Source organism: Macrobrachium rosenbergii, chromosome 50 (genome assembly GCF_040412425.1).
Source record: "Macrobrachium rosenbergii isolate ZJJX-2024 chromosome 50, ASM4041242v1, whole genome shotgun sequence".
In the NCBI taxonomy this organism is placed as follows: Eukaryota; Metazoa; Arthropoda; class Malacostraca; order Decapoda; family Palaemonidae; genus Macrobrachium; species Macrobrachium rosenbergii.
This window is the reverse complement of record NC_089790.1, coordinates 2,420,001-2,445,000: the sequence shown is the minus strand read 5'-3', so window position 1 is coordinate 2,445,000 and position 25,000 is coordinate 2,420,001. Positions and strand designations below refer to the sequence as shown.

At 37.7% G+C, this 25,000-nt stretch overlaps 1 protein-coding gene across 1 annotated transcript in view; it reads left to right on the top strand.

Annotated features, from left to right (window-relative positions):
* The window catches only part of shakB (shaking B), a 723,747-nt gene that overhangs the window by 553,197 nt on the left and 145,550 nt on the right, over nucleotides 1-25,000 (top strand). The window lies entirely within an intron of this gene.

The following is a 25,000-nucleotide window of genomic DNA, read 5'->3' as shown; positions in this document are numbered from 1 at the left end:
AACGATTCTCTTTCGCGTCTTGAACAAACAGAGGAAAAGAAATAAGTTTTGTGTTTCCTGTAATCAGGGCTATCTAAAATGTTTCTCGGGACCCATGTTTGGAGTTCTGATGGTGAGGAGAGAGAGAGAGAGAGAGAGAGAGAGAGAGAGAGAGAGAGAGAGAGAGAGAGGAGTTTCATAACAGGGTTATGGACGATTGCTGCAAATAAAGAAAGGGCTTAAACTTTTAACGGCTATTTTCTACAAAAGTCGAGAGTTACAACTGGTAAGGAAGTTGTATTGATCGTGTTCCTTTCGTTTTTATTTCTTTTTTTTTTTTTAGTTTTCGTAAAGGTTGTATTGAAGATTCTCTCTCTCTCTCTCTCTCTCTCTCTCTCTCTCTCTCTCTCTCTCTCTCTCTCCCTATATATATATATATATATATTTCTGACTCACATCAGGATCGCACGCAGGTCTTCCAATTGAATGACCTGGTTTCGATCCTGATGGGAGTCAGAAATTTATTTCTATTCCACACTGGATTGTGTGTTGATTATATATATATATATATATATATATATATATATATATATATATATATATATATATATATATATATATATATATATATATATATATATATATATATATATAATGTATCTTTCTTTCAGTTATAATATCAGAGGTTAAGGATTAAGTTCGACTTATATTATGAAACAGTATCCACCTATCTTATTCCTCTTCTTACTTTCTTACCTGTACTGAAGTTAGGGGTAGGACCGGAAGGGTGTTTTGGGGGGTGTTTAAACTACCAAACAAAATATGCTCTTGGTTCGCGAGCAATGCATTTTTATGGTTGCACTTTTCGCTTGTGTTTTAAGTGTTCGAAACTGACACTTTTCAAAGGATGGTCTAATCAGAATTAGAATCTTTTACTTTAAGGTTCAGACAAGTTTCAAAGAACTGGTCACAGCCAGATATTTTATAACTGTTAAGTTGTAAATTAAACCAAAATAATTCATCACTGAGAAGAACACTGTTAATAATATTTATCTGTTGAATAATAAGTTTGTGCGATATACGATGAATTGCTTCGTTATATAAAAAATTTATTCCGAGGAGAGAGAGAGAGAGAGAGAGAGAGAGAGAGAGAGAGAGAGAGAGAGAGAGAGAGAGAGAGAGAGGACATTAGATGCCGGGTTGCAAAACGGAATTATAATATTTTCGGGATAAAACGATTGTTCGGAAATCATGGCTAAAAACACCAAATCTAGTATATGAGTGAACTGTTAAAAAGGATTTTTGGTTTATTTGACAAGAGTTTTTTTTCCTTTCCTATCTTCTTCTCCTTTTCATCTGAATTTCATGAGACCTCCGAAATCGATGCGACGCCTCAGTCCAAATTCATATATTTTTTTGCTCTTGAACAAGGTAACTTAGAAATTTTATGAACATGCGTGTAGATGATATACGTAGATGAATATTTACGTTGGTGAACACACACTCACACATATATATGTATGTGTGCATGTGTTATATACAGTATATATAAAATTATATATGTATATTTATTCTTTTATTTGTATATTTATATATTCTCATAAATATATATACATACATATTTATAAATGTATACACACACACTATATATATATATATATATATATATATATATATATGTGTGTGTGTGTGTGTGTGTGTGTGTTGTTGAAGGCAGGTGCTTTAAACCAGATGAGTAGCAGCGAGTTTTAATTTACAGCTTTGAAAAAGGGGCAGATCGTCCTGCCCCGTCAGCTGAATAAAGTACAATGAAAGGAAAAGAAGGAATTGTCCTTCTTCCCAAACTCGCTGCTAGATATATATATATATATATATATATATATATATATATATATATATATATATATATATATATATATATATATATATATATATATATATATATATACACATACAAATAGCGAGGAAGAGTCGGTGCTCAACACTCCCATCATTCAGTCCGTCGCCAAAAGAGAGATTTAATTACACATTCTCTCTCTCTCTCTCTCTCTCTCTCTCTCTCTCTCTCTCTCTCTCTCTCTCTCTCTCTCTCTCTCTCCATTCCTCGTTCCCGAATGGGAGGAAACGCAGATCGGAACTAAGCGGTGAAAGATCAAACCTTTCCGGCTCTCTTTCGTTTCCCATGGCGGAGTCCGACTGATTAAACTTTTTCTCCAGCCACTGCCAGAAAAGAGAGAGAGAGAGAGAGAGAGAGAGAGAGAGAGAGAGAGAGGAAAAAAAGGATGCATGAGGATGTTTTATGAAACAGCAATTGTTAGTATATTAACGCAGTGAAAACTGCATGATTAATTAAACAAAAAAAAAAAAAGTTATTCTAAACACAAATCAAAGCAACGAATGAATGAAAAACGGCCTTTGACTTGAGTTTCGCATTTAAACGATCAGATATATTTTTGGTAAACGATCGTTTTAATTGCGCTCAGAATTATACAATTCTCGATAATTTATGTCTCCGTGCGTTTCCGAATGCGTTAATTTCACCTGGCTCAATTTTTTTGACATTAGCAAGTGGCTGATGTTTTTAGAAACATGACATTTATCGAGTTTCGATTTACGTGACGAGTAAATTTGGCTTATTCTTTTTATCCTGGAATTCCATGAACTAGGCCTCAGGCATCTATAAATATCTTAGGCCTTTTCTTCTTCTTCTTTTTTTTCGCCTAAGAAAGTTTCTCCTCATCTCGAAAACTTTTAGACGTCTATATTCTTCATCCGGACTCCCGACTTGGGGAACCTGTATTTGGATTGGGGTAGTACAAGTCAGTGATGTATGAATGAGAGAGAGAGAGAGAGAGAGAGAGAGAGAGAGAGAGAGAGAGAGAGAGAGAACCGGGGTTTGTAAAAGAAATTACTTTACATTATCTCATAATTTTGAAAATGAATTACGAAATATCAGAAGGACTTCAAATGAATCGCCTGAGAGAGAGAGAGAGAGGAGAGAGAGAGAGAGAGAGTCATATTGAGTGAGAACCGGGCTGTATAACAGAAAATGATTTTACATTGTATCGTAATTTTAAAAATGAATCACCTGAGAGAGAGAGAGAGAGAGAACGGTGTGTGTAACAGAAAGTTATTTTACATTATATCGTGATTTTGAAAATGAATTACCAAATATCAGAAGGACTTCAGGTGAATCACCTGAGAGAGAGAGAGAGAGAGAGAGAGAGAGAGAGAGAGAGAGAGAGAGAGAGAGAGAGAAAGACATGATGAGTGAGAACCGGGCTGTGTAACAGAAAATTACATTATTTCTCAATACTGAAAGCGAATTATGAAAAAAGTTTCAAAAGTTCCGTCGGCGTTTGGCGTTGCCGTTTCATCTCCCCGACGCGTTGAGGCTTCTTCTTTGGCGAATCCTACGAGGATCAAAGGACATTATAAGCGCATGATACTCCCTCAAAGACAGGACGTCATTAGTCGCCGAGATTCCGCAGATTAAGTATCATCCATCTCCCGCGGACCAGGAAATGAACTGGTTTGGGAAACGCAGCAACAAACAGTCGCCCAGCCCACGTAACCAGGAAGGTAGGAATGCTGTTTTCAGCCGTGTAACCAGTCGGACATTAAAAGCGGAGGTTCCTCTTCTTCCTTTTCAACAGCAGGACGTTATTAAACATTGCTGTCAGTAACCAGTCCAGCGTGGTCTTCTCCCCCGATGAATTATTTTGGGTCGCTCGCCGGCTGGTTTTGTTATTTTCCTTCTCGTTATATTTGCATGAGGGCTGGCTCTCTCTCTCTCTCTCTCTCTCTCTCTCTCTCTCTCTCTCTCTCTCTCTCTCTCTCTCTCTCTCTCTGTCTGTCTGTCTACAGCCGCTGACTTTATATAAATATGGAACGTATTGTGCCAAAATGATTTCTGAAATGTTATTGTTCCCGATATTATAGAGTCGTATTTAATTAAACTAGCATCTCAACTCGTTGCATTTCTCTCTCTCTCTCTCTCTCTCTCTCTCTCTCTCTCTCTCTCTCTCTCTCTCTCTCTCTCGTTAGTCTCCGCTGTTGGCGATAGTCGTCTACTTGTGACACAGCATTTTATAACTTTTTTTTTTTGACGGATAGCGCTATCCCGATAATGACAGTAATCCTTCGTCTCAACGGATATATTTCATTTCATTATCTTTTAAACGTCAAGAGATTTGTATCTTCTTCCTCAACTGGACCTCTTAGGTTAAGAGGGAAAGATGCTGAATTTTTGTATCCTAAAATAATGTTGGTGTTCGTTCACATGACTTTGGTTTTGTAGTCAACAACTTCCTTAGCATTTTTTCGAATCTTGTGAAATAAAATGTATGGTCATATAGTGCTTTTTTTTTATGCAGCAGTTCACTATGTTCATCAGATATGTTCTTTGTCTGTCTTCCTCTCGTTGCCTATGAGATTGCATTGGTAAATGCAAATTGGTTTTGAATAGTCCATTATTTAAGTCACATCTGTGTTTACTTGTTTTCTCTACATTCCATGTGCAAATATTTTGACAATTTCTAACTTCTGAACCACCTGGAGGATACCTACCTTCCCTCCCGTCCACCCCCTCCCCCTCCCCCCATTCCCCTCTCTCCCCATCCAAGACCATTCCACTTTATTTTCCACTTTGCATCCTTTCTCCCCTCCGATCATCCCCTCCATGGGACTCGGTTCATTAAAACGTGACCGAATTAAGAGCCTTTTGTTTTTCGAAGGCGGCATTGCCAGCTCTCCGCTCCCAGCCTTTATGTGAAGGTATTTCCCCGTACTTTGCATAATTGCGGACCTGAAATCCGTGCTGCTTCTCCCAGCTCAAATTATCTTCAAGGAGGAGGAGGAGGAGGAGGAGAAGGAGGAGGAGGAGGAGGAGGAGGAGGAGGAGGAGGAGGAGAGGAGGAGGAGGAGGAGGAGGAGGAGAAGGAGGAGGAGGAGAAGGAGGAGGAGGGAGGAGGGAGACGGGCAAGAAAAAAAGAATTCTTCCTTCCCATCTTCCTCGCGTCCTTCTTGCCTTTTCCTTCCTTTTCCTTCCTTGTCCCGTTACCTTTCCTGACAGAGAGAACCGCACCGCCGCTCTTGGCGCTTCGCATTCCACGCTTGGGCGAAAGGAACGGACCAGGGAAATAAAAGTTTTAGGTGCGCTCCGCTCTCTAGTAAACTGAAACGTTTTTGGCTGGGAGTCAGCCTTGCTACATGAATAAATTAGAGAGAGATGGGGAAAGTAGGGAGGGAGAGAGAGAGAGAGAGAGAGAGAGAGAGAGAGAGAGAGAGAGAGAGAGGCAGGCAGGCAGACACAGACTCTCTGTCATGCCAAGTATGTTTCATTTTTTGTGTGTGTGTGGAAGCCGCCGCTGCTATATATATTTATTTTTTGGGGGATTTCATTTTCCGTGGTTCTTGCATTTTCGGCGTGCTTCGGAAATGTCATTTCACTTGCGAACGTTTTAACGTTGTGGCAGCGTCGGCCGTCGTTATTTTTTGGATTCGTGTAAGGAAGTAAACGTTAGGTTAAGGAAAGAGAAAAATTAGAAATGTCATTTTGTTATTCCATAGCTTTGCTATAAAAACTTTAAGTCAGATAGTTGTTCTATTTGATTCAGTTGATGCATTTTAGAGTACATCAGTTTTAATGTTAACTGGAATTTGTATTTTCTTCTTCCTTACTTATCAAACCGTTTTTCATTATATATTTATTATCTATTTTAGTGACGTCAGGTTTTTATTTGGGCTGTAGAGGGCGTGTATTTCAGATAGCGAAAATACCAGACAGTTAAATCTATATATTAGTAGTAAACATGTTTCTGACCGAGATTCAGTATGGTTCACTAAGCATCTGACGCGTTCAAGATAGGTCTTGCCCTTTTTGGGATTTTTGAAGGTGTTTCTAACAAGACGTAAGACAATAACATAAATACCGTAGCGTTTTTGCCATAGATTTTACGAATGTTGTTTCAAGACCACCTTTTTGGCGGTAAGTTTGATTACGGCTGTCTGTGTCGTTATATTGAACGGCCTTATTTTCCAACGTAGATATTCAGCAGAGTATCCAATGCGGCGGGAGGGACGCGCGCTTGAGAATATTCATAAAATCCAAGTCAGAAGGTTGGTGTAAACCGGGGCTTTGAACTGTGTGTTCGGGTTTGTGAGCAACCTGTGGTGATTATGTCTCTGATAAGGCGAAGATGTTGTAGCCTCAAGTCTTGAGTTATAGTTTTATCGTTTTCTATTTTTTTTTTCTTTCTTAATATCGCCCATGAGGTACTAATTTTCTTTTAGAGTTGAGAAACCTTTTTGTGTTCAAAAACAGTTCTTCCTCAAAGGTCATTGTGATTTGGGCTGTATAATTTACACATAATTACTCTCTTATGAATAACAGAAATGACATCAGTGTCATTAGTAGTAATATATAGATTTAACTATCTTGTATTTTCGCTATTTGAAATACACGCCCTCTACAGCCCCAAATAAAAACCTGATGTCACTCAGATAGATAATAAATATATAATGAATAGGCAGTGCGCAGATCAGAACGATAAGAAGGAAGAAACTGAAAATGAGCTGAAATATTAATAACCAAGTTACATTTTTTAGAACAGTTTTATGCTTGATGTAATTAGCGAAGCTGCGCTTAATTTAGAATTCAATTGCGAAATATTTACGTCCAAATTGCGTAGTTCAGTGACACGTCCATATTTAGAATAAGAAATGAACATTGGTTTTGTTACCAACAGATGAGTGCATCAGATTTTGTGACCTAAAGAACATATTAATAAAATGTGCTTACTGATAATTACGAAAAAGCCGCGGGCATTTTGTGTCACTAATGGCGGTTGCCAGCGTGGGCATTTTATTTATTTTTTACTAGCACTCTTTAGTGTCAGTTAAGGAAAAAGAGGTTGTAGCCATGTATTTTATATCGTCATTAAACAAAATGTCCAACCTGATGTAAATATTACCTTCAGAAAATCAGCCATTTTTAGGTAATTTTCTCACTTCGTTTTGGCAATGATTTAGTTCCTTACAAGAGTGTGAATTTGTTTCATCTGCCATTTATATGTTTATTTTTTATCGTAAATTTCATCCGTAACTTTATTTTCTGCTCTGAATGACCTCATAGGTCCCAGCGCTTGGTCGTTGACCTAAATTGTTTATTCCAGTCCAATGTATTAAGGTTTATATCAGCAAGTCAGCCCCCATTTATTTTTTGTAATAATCAGTGGTTCACAAGCTAAATGATATGGCCTCTTCAATACAGAGAGAGAGAGAGAGAGAGAGAGAGAGAGAGAGAGAGAGAGAGAGAGCAGATGAGAAAACGTAATCAGCTTAGCTTTTGTGTGTGAGCTTAGAGAGAGAGAGAGAGTTGACCTAAATTGTTTATTCAAGGTATCAACTTAGCTTTTGTCCAATGACAAGGTATCAACTTAGCTTTTGAGAGAGAGAGAGAGAGAGAGAGAGAGAGAGAATTGACAAGGTATCAACTTAGCTTTTGTAGAGAGAGTAATCAGCAGAGAGAGAGAGAAGAGAGAGAACCCTAATCAGCAGATGACAAGGTATCAACTTAGTTTGTGATAATCAGTTATGAGAGAGAGAAAACGTAATCAGCAGATGACAGGGTATCAACTTAGCTTTTGAGAGAGAGAGAGAGAGAGAGAGAGAGAGAGAGAGAGAGAGAGAGAGAGAGAGAGAGAGAACGTAATCAGCAGATGACAAGGTCCCAGAGATAGAGAGAGAGAGAGAGAGAGAGAGAGAGAGAGAGAGAGAACGTAATCAGCAGATGACAAGGTATCAACTTAGCTTTTGAGAGAGAGAGAGAGAGAGAGAGAGAGAGAGAGAGAGAGAGAGAGAGAGAGATGAGAAGGTATCTTGACAATAGCAGATGACAAGGTATCAACTTAGCTTTTGAGAGAGAGAGAGAGAGAGAGAGAGAGAGAGAGAGAAAACGTAATCAGCAGATGACAAGGTATCAACTTAGCTTTTGAGAGAGAGAGAGAGAGAGAGAGAGAGAGAGAGAGAGAGAGAGAGAGAGAGATCAACTTAGAGAGAGAGAGAGAGAGAGAATCAGCAGATGACAAGGTATCAACTTAGCTTTTGAGAGAGAGAGAGAGAGAGAGAGAGAGAGAGAGAGAGAGAGAGAGAGAGAGAGAGAGAGAGAGACAAGGTATCAGCAGATGAGAAAGAGAGAGAGAGAGAGAGAGAGAGAGAGAGAGAGAGAGAGAGAGAGAGAGAGAGAGAGAGAGAGAGAGAACGTAATCAGCAGATGACAAGGTATCAACTTAGCTTTTGAGAGAGAGAGAGAGAGAGAGAGAGAGAGAGAGAGAGAGAGAGAGAGAGAGAGAGAGAGAGAGAGAGAGAGAGAGAGAGAGAGAGAAGAGATCAACGTAATCATCAAGGTATCAACTTAGCTTTGAGAGAGAGAGAGAGAGAGAGAGAGAGAAGACGTAATCAGCAGATGACAAGGTATCAACTTAGCTTTTGAGAGAGAGAGAGAGAGAGAGAGAGAGAGAAGAACAATCAGCAGATGACAAGGTATCAACTTTTTGAGAGATGATCAACTTAGCTTTTGAGAGAGAGAGAGAGAGAGAGAGAGAGAGAGAGAGAGACGTAATTCCCCGTAAGGCGTCAATCCTAGACTTCAGAGTCCTCCTCCTCCTTCTCCTCCTTGGCTGGTTTTGTCCCCCTCGGAAAGACAGGCCACCTTCCCAGGAGGGCCACTGTCCTTGTGCTCGTTCGTCTGTCTCTCCAGCTGTCAGTCTCCTATAGTGGCTAATTTGTTCCATTTCCGGCTGCTGATGCCGCGAAGGAATTTTAAATGATGTGGAAGTCAGTCTGGGAAGGGTCGGTGTTATTGCTATTACTCTGTTTGATTTAATTTTCCTTGTGTTTTCAAGTTATATGTTTATTCCTCATGGTTTAATTGTTCATATGTTTGATAGTGACAAGTTGACTGTATTTTCGTTTGGGCGTGAAAAATATAATGAAGGTGACATTTCCTAACTAACTGTCAGTCTGGGAACTCGTTATTGCTGTTTTTTTATCCCGTCTGATTTGATTGTTGTTTTGTTTTCAAGTTATGCATTTATTTCGTGGGGCGTGAATGATAAGACGAAGATGACATTTCCTGTGAGAACACATTACTCCGGAGAATTTGTAGCGCGGGATTAACAACAATTTGAATAATAGAAGACCTGCGGTGGAAAAATGACAACCTAAAAGTCCTATCATATTAAAAGAGAAAGGAAAAATGAAGTGGACAGGGTAATTTAATGAAAGGGTCACTTAAAAGGGGCAAGGTAATAAAAATGACAGGTGGACGAATGAGAGGAAACCTAATTATGGAGAACAAAGGGGAGGAGAAAGAACACACAAGAACTGAGGGAGAGAGAGAGAGAGAGAGAGAGAGAGAGAGAGAGAGAGAGAGAGAGAGAGAGAGAGAGAGCTTGACAAGCACTGTGCAAGACTGCAGGAAATGATCTTGCAATGATTTTCAAGCAAGGGTGCTTCAGCCTTTTTTTTTTTTTTTTTTTTTTTTTTTTTTTTGCAGTTTTGAACCTTTGTTGTGGTTCTGCTTAGATGAAATACATCCAAAATTTTATTTATTTATTTATTTATTTATTTTCTCGAGAGAGAGAGAGAGAGAGAGAGAGAGAGAGAGAGAGAGAGAGAGAGACTTATGCTTTGGAATAGGTTCTTTTAGCATAAAAGCCACTTATTTTTTTTTCTAACTCCTATAACCTTCTTTCCTTCAAGAGGCGGAAAGGCCTTTCGCGTTCTTCCTTTCCCTTGAGAATGTTTTCGTCAGGCCTGGGCTAGAAAAGGTCGTTAGGTTACCAATCCCAGTGGCCTTGCCTGTTAAGAGTTAATGAATAACTGAAAACGGTTCTTAAATTGTCGAGGCTTGAAACGGAAATGACTCATAATTAACAGGCGTAAGGGTGAGGAAGTAATGAATATTCTCTGGCCATAAATCAACAAAAGGACCTTTTGTCTTGCTAACATATTTTTCGGACGTAGATGTGGCTAAAAAGAAAAATATTCCACGTAGGAAGGGTTTTTTTTGAGAGAAATGCATGATACTCTCATTAATTCCGTAGATATCCAAGCTTTCAGCCGTTTTGTATCTTCCTTGGGACGTGACATGAGAAAAGTTCCGATGGCGCAGATCCATATCTCCCTGTATATACATGTTTACACCCGGCATAGTATCCTCGTATAAATCTGGATTTGTTCTGAGCGTGGGGATAGCCTAATACTTTGTATTCTGTCCACTGTCTCCACGCCTCTCTCTCTCTCTCTCTCTCTCTCTCTCTCTCTCTCTCTCTCTCTCTCTCTCTCTGTGTCCTTTACTAAGAATAGATGAACAAGCCTTGGGAATAACAGCTCGCGCAGTCCACAAAATGCGTGAGAGAGATGTTATGGATTCTGCGATAATTAAAAAATTTTTGGGGGGTGCGTCCTGCAATGCAATGGCAAGGATATGCAATGGATATGCAGCGTGTTTGTTTTGCAGTGGTTTCCGTTATGGGCGATGCTGGCCAAATGCTATCTCTTGGTACATTTACGTGTTACTCTTTTGATGTTTATACATGGACAGGAAAAACCATCGTCCAAAAAATTCTGCCAAACTAATCAGCCAAAATTATTGCAGCGTGCATGATTCATAAAAGTGGCTTTCTTCCGGAAGAACGTCCCATTCAGCGTTTTTGCCGATTCTGAAGTGTGAATCCGTGAAATCTTTCGGTAAAGAGTATGAATCCGTGAAATCTTTAGGTAAAGATAGGCTAACTTACAAGGATAATTTTCCAGAAACCACTTGCGCCCAATTTTTGTTCCGTGTTATGTGGCCGCATCTCATGACGTTTTTACAACCGTTTTTTTTTTTTTTTTTTAATGGGGACTGTAGCTGATGTCGTCCTTTTTTTTTATTGTCATCCTACAATTTGAAAGTGATTAGGCATATGCAATATTGCAATACAGGACCCTGGTCAAACTTCGTTGCTGTCGAGTCATTTTAGATTTGTAAAAACTCACAACAGTTAAGAGATGAAATTTTGAGTTGGGAAATAATATCCAGCGAAATAAAAGTTCTACCTTTTGTGCTCTGATTTGGTAGTGAATTAGGTATTAAGTAGACTATTCGAATTAAAAGTGTCTTTTGAGTTCAGTGCAGTAGATACTACCGTTGTCAAATTAATGGAACATCCTTTCATTCTGGCCATGAAAAACAGATTCTTACGAAGAATCTATGTGTTTAATTATGCTGAAAATACATTAGATATACATCAGTTAAAACCAATTGTTGTCAATTTATAGCTAGATTTCACCATTGTTAAATCAGAGCACAAATGCCAGTTGTTTTTATATAATTAGTTGTTTTCACAAAAAATAGGTTGAATTTAAAAAATCAACGAACTAACGGTGTTTTCATTTTTTTAAACGTCAAGGAAAATTGCAACCAAGGAAATATTTAAGAGCGAGCAAATTGGGCCTGATACGAAGTGGCCAATGACATCCCGCCTCAGTAGAAGATTTAAAACGTGTTAATTGATCAGATGAATTGCCTTTAAGAATCCTATTGCGGTGCAACATGAAAGACAGAACACGCCAAGCATAATTAACGGCATTCCGTGCTTGAACGAATAAGGCAAACACCAAGCAAGGAATTCTGGCATGAAGGAAAGGCCTTGCTTGCAAGCCAAGCACCATTCTATTAGAAGCAAGATTAGCATTTGGAACAGGAGATCTTGCCCAAGACTGAGTTTCACATTAATCTGAACGTCTAAAATGTTGATGGAAGCGATTGACATTGCAGATCATTGACAGACCATAAATACGAACTGGAGAGATTTTGTTCGTACATATTCTCTGAATAATCCGTTGCTTTTGCACAGGTCGCCACGGTAAATGACTGGAAGCTAAAAATTATAATGTGTTAATTAAGTTTCCTGAAAAATGAGTGTTAATCATCACTGGGCTTTGGTTTTAATGCTCAGAGTATTGGTTTCCCTGTCTTTATTCGCATTATCAGAGAGGTCATTGGAACCTCTCTCTCTCTCTCTCTCTCTCTCTCTCTCTCTCTCTCTCTCTCTCTCTCTCTCTCTCTCTTTTCTTTTCTTTTCTATGAAGAGTTGATTTAGATATGGTTCAAAGACAGCATAACTGATCTAGTTGGCAAGAATTGCGTCTCTCTCTCTCTCTCTCTCTCTCTCTCTCTCTCTCTCTCCTCCTCTACTTTTCTTTTCTTTTCTTTTCTATGAAGAGTTGATTTAGATATGCTTCAAAGACAGCATAACTGATCTAGTTGGTAAGAATTACGTCTCTCTCTCTCTCTCTCTCTCTCTCTCTCTCTCTCTCTCTCTCTCTCTCTCTCTCTCTTGATCTCTCTCCTTCAAAGACTCTCTCTCTTCTATGAAGGGTTGATTTAGATATGGTTCAAAGACAGCATAACTGATCTGGTTGGTAAGGTCTTCCTCTCTCCCTCTCTCTTCTCTCTCTCTCTCTTTCTTCTTCTGCTTGTCTCTCTGCAAGCAGTTGTCTCTCTCTCTCTAATTCTCTCTTCTTTTGTTTTCAACTCTTCATAAAAAGAGAAGAAGAGAGAGAGAGAGAGAGAGAGAGAGAGAGAGAGAGAGAGAGAGAGCGTACAGCGATGTTAAAATAAGTTGAAGTTGAAAGTAGGAAATTTGGTATTAAGTTGATCCCTAATTTTTAACATTTATTTATTTAGATAAAGGAGAATTCCTTATCATTAGATAAAATGCAAAGTTTTACAGTTAATTACAAGCAAATATGATCACAGACTAACCTGTCATCTCTGTATACAATAGACACCACTTCCTCCCAAGTAACCACATTTGTTGTTCTTTGAAACAGATGCATCACTAGTGGCGTAGCAATGACAAATAGAGCCGTATGCGCGAACAACACTCAGCAAATACCTCCGGGGTACTCCCAACCGCCGGATACCCCCGAATGCGTGTGTGTGTGTGTTCAGGAATTGCATACTGAGTATTCACTTGGTCTGATGCAATACTCGCTCAAGGTGAAGCTGCATCCATTCATTTCGAGGTTACAAAATCCTCATTCAATGTTATCAATCACCAAACCTAACTTGCGCAGCACTTATTCAAGGTTACGCGGCACTCATTCGAAGTTAAAGAGCACTTACATGAGGTTATGCATCACTCATTCAACAAAGTTGCACCTCGTTGCATGGGTTATGCAGTTACTTTCAAGGTCAACAACAAACCCTGGGTTATGCAGCGCACAAATGAAAGTTATGTACACTATTTCGAAGTTGTGGGGTACGGGGTTACTCAATCGGGGTCCTCTCTGTTATGCATCACTCAATCGAGGTTGTAGTATAACACTTTCCATTCGAGGTTGTAGTATAACACTTTCCAAAGGTTGTGCACCTTTCAGTCAAAGCTATGCATCCGTCCTCAAAGATTTATGCAGTCCTGTACTGTGTCTGTTTAGCATTCACTCTATTACCTGAAGTTATGCTAAGTGATTAACGCTAATTCTAGGTGATTCGGGTTTAAGAAGCACTTCTTCAAGGTCGTGTCACACTTATCCAGGGCTGCTTAGCATCGTGCGAAAGAACGAAGCCTTATCTTGAGGTTACCTAACTCTAATTTAGCACCTCCTGGCTTTAATTTAAGGTTACTTACCTCATCAACGACTGTAGAAAATATCCAAGGTTAAATGGCATATTTGGGAGGCATTGACACTCGTTAATATAAGATTCCTCCAAAATTTTAGGTCAAGTAACACCAGCTGAGCCATCTGTAGAAATCATTCATATATTATACATAGCATTCGTTCGATGTTACGCAACACGAATGGGCTGGGCGTATGGACACTGAGCGGAAGCCATCTCAGTCGAATTGGGTGACCCATGAATAAATTAGGGCGTCCTGGGCGGCTTATTCTCTCCCTTTCGAATTTCGGAATGGGATTACAATGCTGTGACCCCTAAAAGTCATCAAACAACCTGAAAGATATTTTATGAACCTTTGGTTCTTATGAAAAGCGAATAGTCATTGATTTAACGGAGGTTTTTGACTCGGGAGACTTTTCACATGCCACCAGAGTCTTGCATGCATGGCGTACTGTTCATGACTGCAATATGACTACACAGGTCATGGAGTGCTTGCAACCTGTAGGTCTGGAAAGTGAATGACGGAAGCAGCATCTGTTTTGATCTTTTATGATAAGGTTACATTTATCATCACTGTATCATTGCTTGCTAAGGTGTAATATCTACAATACCACTGCTGATCATTTACAGTAATTACTGCCTTGTTTCTGAACATAAGCCTTCGTGTATTTCTCTCTTTTTTTTGTAATACTGTAATTTATTTGCGTTTGGTAGTAATATTTTTACAGCGTTGCGGGTAAGGGTCAGTATTGTCATTGTCGTTATTTTAGAGTCTTTCAGATGAATGATTCCGTCTATGAAATGATTCCGTCTATGAATTGATTCCGTCTATGAATGATTCCGTCTGTGCCACATGCAAATATACCTGGAAAGAGACTTGATAAATACTGAGAACAAATTAAATTAACTGATCTTATTTTTAAATAGTCCGGCTCTAGCCTCCAAATCGGGAAACTAATTCCATTCGTATCATTTTATGAGGAAACGAAAGGCCCATCCAATTTTTGTAAACTCCTAAGGCCATGCTGCCTGCTGTACTTATTCGAGGTTATGTAGCCTTTGTATTTGAGATCCTGTCGTATTTTCCACAAGGTTAAGTAGCACTCACATAACAATACATAAAGCTCACTTAAGTAGCAGTCATTCGGGAGTTGGTAGCGTTCATTAAGGTTATATATATAGCATTAATGTGAGGTTATGTGGCTCTCAAAAGCTTTCTCAAAGTTGATTAAGACCGTATCGTTATTCCAAGGTTATTTAGAACTCGCTAGAGGCCATATGAAGCATTTGTTGAATCTAATGTAAAACGCACTGCAAGTGTCGAAGCCCTCCTTTGAATAAACAACGCTAGGTGGAGGTTATGCAACACTGTGCAAAGGTTATGCCGCCCTGCTGATTCGTTTGAGGTTCTGACGGTTATGGAAGGTTAAGTGGCAGTCGATCGTAAAGTACTCATTGTATAAAAAGCACTTATTTAGAAAGTTATGTTGCAGCCATATAAATTATATATCACGTTCATGCAAGGTTATATCGTACTCAGTGAATGTTATCTAAATACTCATTCAAGATGCATAGCACCCAACAAAGGTTATGTTGCACCCATCCAGTGTAATGTAGCAGTCATTCAATCATAAATAACCTTATTTAAAGGTTATATAACACTCACAAAAGATCTTGTAAAACTTAATGCTACGTATTACTTATATGAGATAATGCATTACACATTCAAGGTTACGTAGCACTGATGCGATATTGCACGCACAATCATTAAGGTTAAGGAACGCTTCGCAAAGGTTACGCAGGTGCTTTTGACGCAATGCAGCCTTCGTCGAGGCCTGCAAAGCACTCGTAATTGTCTGCGTCACGCTGTACGTAAGGTTACGCAGCAACTTGTACTCTTATGTTCTGCTCCTTTTAGGTTAAGTAGCAGGTATTGTAGACTTTGTAATGTTCAATTTACCGTTTTACTTGTTGCTGTGGTTTTGCATATATCGCCCACACACACACACACACACGCATATCTATGTATTGAATTTTTATCACATCACCGTGACATTTTTTGTATCTACAGACATGGAGCTACTAACGTCATTTCATATACAATTCGCTCTACCTCGGGAATAATACCGAAGGGAAATTATAATTGGTAATTGGGCTGTCACCTGGTGGATTAAAAGAATTCGGTGAAAGCCAGTACTCTTATTATATACGGGGCTGTCAGGTGACAAACCACTCACCAGTTATAATTCGCTCTCGGTGTTATTACCGGGGTAGAGCGAATTGGGTATAAAACGACGTTTGTATATAAGTATGTTTGCAGTGTATATTACTGTATAAAATGCAATATTTATCAGTATATTTTGTTTGCTCTGTAGAGTTGTTTATCGAGATAGGATCTGGTTGAGGTGACATTATAAATCTGAATCGCTTTGATTTATTAGCTTCAAAAAAGCAAAAAAAATTAAAAATAAAATCACAAGTTCAAAAAGAGTTAACGTTAGCCAGAAATAATGACATATACTTAACCATCAAAATGATGTTCACTGAAAACAGAGTATTATAGGTATACAGTTAAATGATATTTATGACAGCAATTACACATTGAAACAGAAAGGGAAGAAAATTAACAAGCCTAATGGTTATTCCATAGAAAGGTGCTTGGCAATATTTTTCTTCGATCAGTCATTATAAAGTTCGTTTTTAAAGCTAGAGTGCCTGATTTAGCTCCGTACTTTATAGCATTATTGTAAAAAAAAAAGTTAGAATGACAATTTGAAGTTAGCAGATACCTAAAAATGTCTGTTGTATAGAAGAAAAATATTCACTTGAAACAAAGTCGGGGATATAATTAGCTTTCTAGTGGTATATATAGTTTGTCATTATATATTCCAGCCATTGTACTGGAAAGCATATTACTGTCATTTTTTTTAACTGTATGGGCACATTGTGTATAAATTAAAAATTAGATTTTTTTATATTTTGGTAATAATAATTGGCGTGGAGCTAAGACAAAGGACCATTTTTACAATTATGTCAGTTTTTACACGTACTGAGATTAACATTCAGGCAGTAATGATCTTTAGCAAGTAATGTACATTATTAGCAAGTAATGTACATAATGTACATGAGAGATACATTATAAAAGTTTTCAAGATGATCTTTAAATAAACATACATACGTACATATATTATATATACTGTACATTTTATATATATATATATTTTTTTGTACATTACATACACACACTATATATATATATATATATATATATATATATATATATATATATATATATATATATATATATATATATATATATATATAAACATTTTTGAGACAATGTGGGCAAACTTTTGTTGGATGGCCGAAAAATTTCATCCCAATCGTTACACATTCTGACCCTCGATGTTGTTGATGTTTGGAATCAGTCGGTCAATCACCCCATCGAGTTGACCCTATGTTGATGTTAGGAATCAGTCGGTCAATCATCCCATCGATGTTGATGTTATCAGTCGGTCAATCATCCCATCGATGCTGATGTTATCAGTCGGTCAATCACCCCATCGAGTTGACCCTTGATGTTGATGCTAGGAATCAGTCGGTCAATCATCCCATCGATGTTGATGTTAGGAATCAGTCGGTCAATCATCCCATCGAGTTGACCATCGATGCTGTTGATGTTAGGAATCAGTCGGTCAATCATCCCATCGAGTTGACCATCGATGTTGATGTTAGGAATCAGTCAGTCAATCATCCCATCGAGTTGACCATCGATGCTGTTCATGTTAGGAATCAGTCGGTCAATCATCCCATCGAGTTGATCCTTGATGTGGTTGATGTTAGGAATCAGTCGGTCAATCATCCCATCGAGTTGACCCTCGATGTTGTTGATGTTAGGAATCAGTCGGTCAATCATCCCATCGAGTTGAACCTCGATGTTGTTGATGTTAGGAATCAGTCGGTCAATCATCCCATCGAGTTGATCCTTGATGTGGTTGATGTTAGGAATCAGTCGGTCAATCATCCCATCGAGTTTTGCGGTTGTGTGATGATACGAACCCAAATACGTGTTCAAAAGTATGTTTCCCCAAAAGCCAGCCCCCCCCCTAGCTGCTCGAAAATAAAAAATTGCCGAAAATCCCAGACTTATAGACGGCGCCTTTTTCCATTTGACTTCGTATCCAGTTTGTATAGTGAATCTTAAAAGCTTGGTTTCATTCATTTTTTTTTTTTATAGATACTGTATATTTCATGATAGTGCGCTGTAACTTTCTCCGGTTACAAAACATACATGCCTGAATTTGTAGTATATATATATATATATATATATATATATATATATATATATATATATATATATATATATATATATATATATATATATATATATATATATTTATATATAAAATTGCAGGGCATTCATATTAAAATGAAATCAACACTGTTTTACGGTTATGACAGAGATTCTGGCTCTGATTAAAAGATTTTACGACAGATGAACCAGCCACATTTCCATGCATTCTCTCTCTCTCTCTCTCTCTCTCTCTCTCTCTCTCTCTCTCTCTCTCTCTCTCTCTCTGGTGTACCGGAATTGAGTGACAGTACAGTGGAACATCAGTTATTTCCAGCCCGCGTTTCATAACAAAAGGGTATGATTGAACGGATAGGTAAATAATTGCACTGCAAATGACGATGTGAATCAATAAATCAATAAATACACTAATAAAGCCTTTTTTTCGACATGTTCAGTGTTTCCCCTTTGCCATGAGATTTTTAATAAATTGCTAATTTAGTTTTCATACAGTTCATTTGGGAGTGTCACGGAGGGCCCCTTTATTGAAATGTGTATCACAATGACAGCCGTTCTGGGCTTTGTACCGTTTATGACTTTTGTGTCGGCCTTGTTTAACCCCCTTTTTTGCTTTTTTGTCTAATAACTGGGGTCTTTTGTGTGCATTTTGTCCATAACGACCTTTTTTTTGACAGGCATGCTGAAGTGAAAATCGATTTTAAACGTTATTATATATGCCCTTTTTTCTCTCTGTTCACAGGTACGTAATTTTGATTCAGTCCCTTTGGTACTTTTTTGGTAAGTAGATATTTCCTGTTTGAACTGTTGTGAATGTGTAAATTTGACTTGGGAGTGATACGGGATTGTTATATACTGGAAGAGATGTATATTCTGTACGGAGCACCTTTATGATATCACTCATTAGTAAATATTACCAAAATATTCCTCTGTTCGAGCGTCCACATTTCAGTAAAAAATGTCATAGACGTGTCGACAACTTATCGCATACACATTACAAACAGGCTGGAGACAGTCTTTCTCCACTAACTGTCGTCTACTTGTTTTCATCATGTTTGTGGTACGCATGAGAGAAGTTGCCAACTCGTGTTTATGACGTGTTTGAAATACGATCAAGACGAAGAACAATACCTAAACGAAACTAGTGAGATTACTCTGATTATATTTAAAAAAAAATTAAACATCTTTCTCTCATTTATTCTTGGTGCTCAGAACAATGGTATTGTTTGTGTAATAACGTTCCTTCGTAGCGAAATATACTCAAATATAAATAATCCATATCCGTCACACCTTCGTAGAAACAAAAATCAGAGAGCTACTGTAGCTTTGTGAGAATTCATCGCCTCTTGGACGAAGATTGTTCCCCGAAAGAATGCATGATATGTTGCGTGACGTCATATTTTACAAATAGTCTCAATCAACTTTCAGATTCATGTAAAATGACACTAGGCGTTCTGGTGCCAAAAAAAAAAAAATTGAAGTTGTTGTTTTTCTTTACTTGCAATTATTGTTTATTGTACTTGAGCTGAATATGAATATTTCCTTGATTATAAAGCTATATTTATAAAATATCGATTTTCATTGAGGATATTTAAGACTGGCAAATGTTGTAATGGGTTTGTAAGACGTTTAGCTGTGTGTGACAAATCTTTTCCAAAACAGAAAATCAACAGTATATATTAATAATACATATATTGACCCAGTTGCAAGGCTTTTGACGTGGTGTTTGGTGACGGGTTTTAAAAAGATGAAGAATTTACTAAGACGTCTATCAAATAAGAGCTGAATATTCTATGTAAAACATTTTGACAGCAGGGAACATCAGGAAGGAAAGTAGCGGGTTTTTGTGAAAGAGAAAACGACAAAAAAAAAAATGAAACAGCTGTAACGGGAGTGGATGAAACATCTGAAAACCTACTTATTTAGCGAAACATTTTTCGTCGGGACCCAGGGAGGGCTGATATAAAAAAAAAACGTACGCGAGGCAATATAAACCCGGTTAAACCAGACGAAATGAAAACGCGACGCCATGAAAACGAAAGAAAGGGCTGCTGAGGATACGACAACAGCGTCTCTCCTTTTCTCTTCGTCTTGGGTACTGCTACCACCACCACCACCACCCCCTTCCCCTCCTCCTCCTCCTCCTCCTCCTCCTACCTCCACCAACCATCATCATGATCATCAACATATGTTTAGGGAACGTCATTGCGACACCGTCACTTTAGACCTCAAGGACAGCATACGACGTTAGAGCGAACAAAGGCCATTCACTTTCCATACCAGAGAGAGAGAGAGAGTGTGTGAGAGAGAGAGAGAGAGAGAGAGAGGGGGTGGGGAGATAATTATGTTAGCAGCAGCACCAGCACAGTAGTTACTGTACGAAATATCCTTCATTCTCTCAAAAGCAGAAGCTGCTTCTTGACGATGTGTCGTTATGGCTTGCGCATGCGTGGAGACGCGTTCTTGGGTTCTGTGTTATTTTTCGTTTTCGTGTTTTTTTTTAACTTTTTCGTAGCTGTTTGTTTTTTATTTACTGAGGTTTAGAGTGAATTACATTAGTCGGGCTGTAGCTTTTTTATTTATTTTTTTTTTTTACTAAGGTTTAAACTGAAGGATCTACCTGAGTAGCTTTGTTGGCAAAATACTTTCGTTTTGAATAGAATATTAAGCCTGCTAGTTCATCTTCACAGTATCAATTATCAAATATGTGACTTCAGTTCATCTTCACATTATCAGTAATCAAAAATATGACTTCAGTTCATCTTCACAGTATCAGTAATCAAATATGTGACTTCAGTTCATCTTCACATTATCAGTAATCAAAAATATGACTTCAGTTCATCTTCACAGTATCAGTAATCAAATATATGACTTCAGTTCATCTTCTGTAATCAAAAATATGTATTCATCAGTAATCAAAAATATGACTTCAGTTCATCTTCACTATATCAGTAAACGGATATTTTACTGTACTCCATCTTCACGTCACATGAATGCAGTTGTATGGGCAACAATGCATTATGAAATGTATCGTTTAATGTTTTATCGTTCATCTAATAACATTTGATACGTATCACTACAGAAAAAAACTGTCTTGTTTTTCTACAGCTGCCATTTCCATGTATGAAATCCATCCTTTAAAAAAAAATTTTTTTGTTAACTAATTCCAAAGTATTTTGAAGGTGAAACTTTGTTCCTGATGATTTGTGGTAGTTCAGTCTTTATTATGTTCAGGATATTTCCTCAGAATCTTAGGCGTTGGGAAAGCAACCTTATCATATTTTTGTAGCAGCAACAATAAAGCCTTTGTTATGCCGGCCCTGGGCAGCACGCCAGAGTCTTTATCGTACGCAGAAAATCTTGAAAATAGTGAGTCGTACGTTTGCCATTTTTGCCAGATGCATCTACAGAGTCATGGAAGATGATTCTTTTCAGAATATCCGCTGGAAAGAATGGCTGTTTTTAGTTTTCTGCACAGTGTCTGTACCTTTGCTACTGATATTTCTGTTCATTATGTCAGTGCCTAAACTAATGATTAGGCTCAAGGTGTAAAGAACGATGAAAACAGTGGTCGTCTGTACTGATACCCAAAAAGGTAAATAGTTTCTGCCCTTCCATCTCGACTGGGCATTTAGCATCAACCAAAAATGACAAGAAATGCTTCAGAAACACTAAGCTGGCTGGCGACAAGTACCACTTTTGCCTTTAAGGATTGTTGAAGCAACTATAGCCAACCATATTTTCATCCAAAAGTAAATTGTTACAAATCAAAATCGAGTTGATCTTGTGTTAGTTTTCAGTGAAAAGAGGTTTCATGTTGTATTCCAGTCGGAGAAGTTAAATGGTAATGATGGAGTTTTGTATCATGAAACGACAGTACAGATTACTTTGTGGCATTGCAGTATGAGGATCGACTGCCCCAAGAAAAGACATAACCTCTTTGAAAAGGAAAGCGGATTTAAATAGGAAATCATGATGTATTTCGAAATTTTTGCGCATGTCATAACTAAAACCAGTTCGGATGTTCATTTGTCTTCAGAATTCTCTAGAGGAGGATCACACGTTTCAAGCTGTTAAATGTAAATCTTTGAATAATGGTTGCATTGTTTAGATCCCATAGATTTTTTTTCTCTGATCCCAGTTGTTGAAAGTTGAAGTTGGACTTTTCTGTCCCAGTTTTGCGTCACCAGTTTTTTTTTCCGAGTTATATTTATGAATATACGCATTTTGTAACTATGATTCAAATGAAGCCGTTACTGATATCTTTTTAGACTCATACGCATGTAATATGCAAACCTCAGAATCTTAAAACCAACAATTCTTTTTGCGTATAAATCTCTCTGAACTTTGATAAAGCAGTCCAGAAATCGAATATGCATTCATACGTATACGTATGTATATATGCATGTGTATACATATATATATATATATACATTAGATATATATATATATATATACATTAGATATATATATATATATATATATATATATATATATATATATATATATATATATATATATATATATATATATATATATATATATATATATATATATATATATATATATATATTCTCGATAACGTTCATTCTTCCTGGCCTTACTCTGACAGTAACATCGATGGTCTTACTCGAAATTCCACGCAGTAAAATGTAGGTGAAAGCTATTTTGGACCTCATGCAAAAAGGCGTGATGACTTGCATGAAACAAGTGCCAGTGATTCTGGACCGAAGGTCTACATCATTTCTCCTTCTTATTCTTTTATTTTATTTTATCTTTTTTTTTTTTTTTTTACGCTGGCCAACACGCAGTCAGGCAGCCTTCTTCGCTAAGAACGGAGAATGTATAACACACGGCGGACAGAACGTTTGCACGCACTCCGGAAGCACGGTGCAAGACGCATCAAGCATTTTCCCGACTTCCTCTCTCTGCTTTCATCCCCCTCCTCCCCCTCGTCTTTTTTTCTTGTGCTTTTCCTCATTCCTCTTTTCCTTCCTCTTGCTTGCGTCTTGTGTATTAAATAATTTACTTAAATTATTTTTCTATTTGTTTATTAATTTTTTTATTTATATTTTAATTTTTCTTCATTCTGCATTTCCCGTTACTTTCTGTTAATCTTTTTTAAGGAACGCCGAATTCTTTGGAAGATTGAATTTCAAGTCAGTGGCCCCTATGGTGGGCTTGTTCCATATGAATAGGGTTCTTCATCTTCTGAATAATAATAATATAATAATAATAATAATAATTATTATTATTATTATTATTATTATTATTATTATTATTGTTATTATTATTATTATTATTATTATTATTATTATTGAGACTTAGCAAACGGAAGTGTCGATCGAGCAAACGGAATGGAAATAATTTCTTTTTATAAGTTTCAGCAAAACTGATGAATGAAAAGAGGAAAATTACGATGCTCTGTATATGATACTCTCAGTATCATAAAATTCATTTGACAGTAAATTTTGATTGCGAAAATACAAGAATTATCGCTGATTCCTTGGAGTGGCCTTATCTGGTAATAGTTGCGTACGACTCCAAGGGTGATTAAACCATAAGGTTTACTAAACCAAGAGTTTTTAAGTATTTCTAATGATGGTCGTAGCCGTAGGTAGTGATAATGGAATGACCTCCATTTTGGTAACCGAAAATCATATTTGTAATCTTGTCAGATTTAAGACTCGAGACGGCACGAGTAAGAACTGTCAGGTAACCTCATTTCATACAGCTGATTCAGAAGATGGCGACCACATTTCGATTATCAGTAGAGAAAAATACATATCTTTACGGAAAAAGGATCCCTTTGTTAAAACGGAGAGTCGTAACTGATGCAGAATAAAGGTTGTGTTGCCGAATTGTGAAATCGAGATAAAGCCAGACCTTCAAAAGGTTTTCAAATCAGCGCCGCGTAAAGAGGTCCTAAAGAGAATGGCGCATTTTGAGGGGTAAAAAAAAAAGGGTCCAAGAAAACCCCAGCAAGCAAAATTTTCCTCCATTAAAATGCCCCCCCGGGGGTGGGGGGGGGTGATTGAACCAGTGACCGAGACGAAAATACGAGAGATCTAAAGTGTTATTTCTAGACGCGAAAATAAGCTCTATTTGGGTTATTGAGAAGGCGACCAACTCCACCCTCCCCTGCCTTTGAAGCCTCGTTTTTGAGATCATTTGCAGCGGAGGAATAATACGTTATTATTATCGACGCAGATTTCTTTTGGTTGGAGCCCAGTGAAAATAGTCCCGGAGGGTGGTGGGAGTTGGGTGGGGGGTGTTTGTCAAGGCGGGAGAGGGCTTTATGCCAGTGCTTCGTATGGGACGAAAAATGGTTTTGTTCAGGGTAAACCGTATGGTGGCTGCAGGTACTGGAGAGACCGTGTTTAGGACCCACGGTGATGGAGATAGAAAAAGAATTGTAACAATGATGCCGATTGTCTTAAAAGAAAAACCGAGAAATAAAAAATAAAATTAAAAATAACAAAAGGATAAAAAAAATTCTAACAACAATTCAGATTGCCATAGAGAGAAAACCGAGACATAAAAAATAAACTTAAAAATAAAAAAAGACTAAAACAAATTTCCAACAACAATTCAGATTGCCATAGAGAGAAAAACAGAGGAATCAGAAATGAGAACGAATAACAAAAGGATAAAACAAAACAGAATTTGGAACCGTCTGCGCTGTCATTTACCAAAAGGGAAAATATTTACTTTCGGTGTTCATGTAGAGTGGCAAAGACGGAATTTACCCGTCGCTTTGTATTTAATTTGCATACATTTGAATATGAAATAAAAAGAGGTTGTTACTGCTGTGTGTGTGTGTGTGTGTGTGTGTGTGTGTGTGTGAGAGAGAGAGAGAGAGAGAGAGAGAGAGAGATAAATAGCAAGAATGGAAGGACAACTTAAATTGAGAGTAGTATTAGCAATTAGAATTGGAATGCTGTAAGAGAGAGAGATAGAGAGAGAGAGAGAAAAGAGGTAAGGACAAAAATTTAAGGTATTATTAGCAATTAGAAGTAGACTGCTGTAAGAGAGAG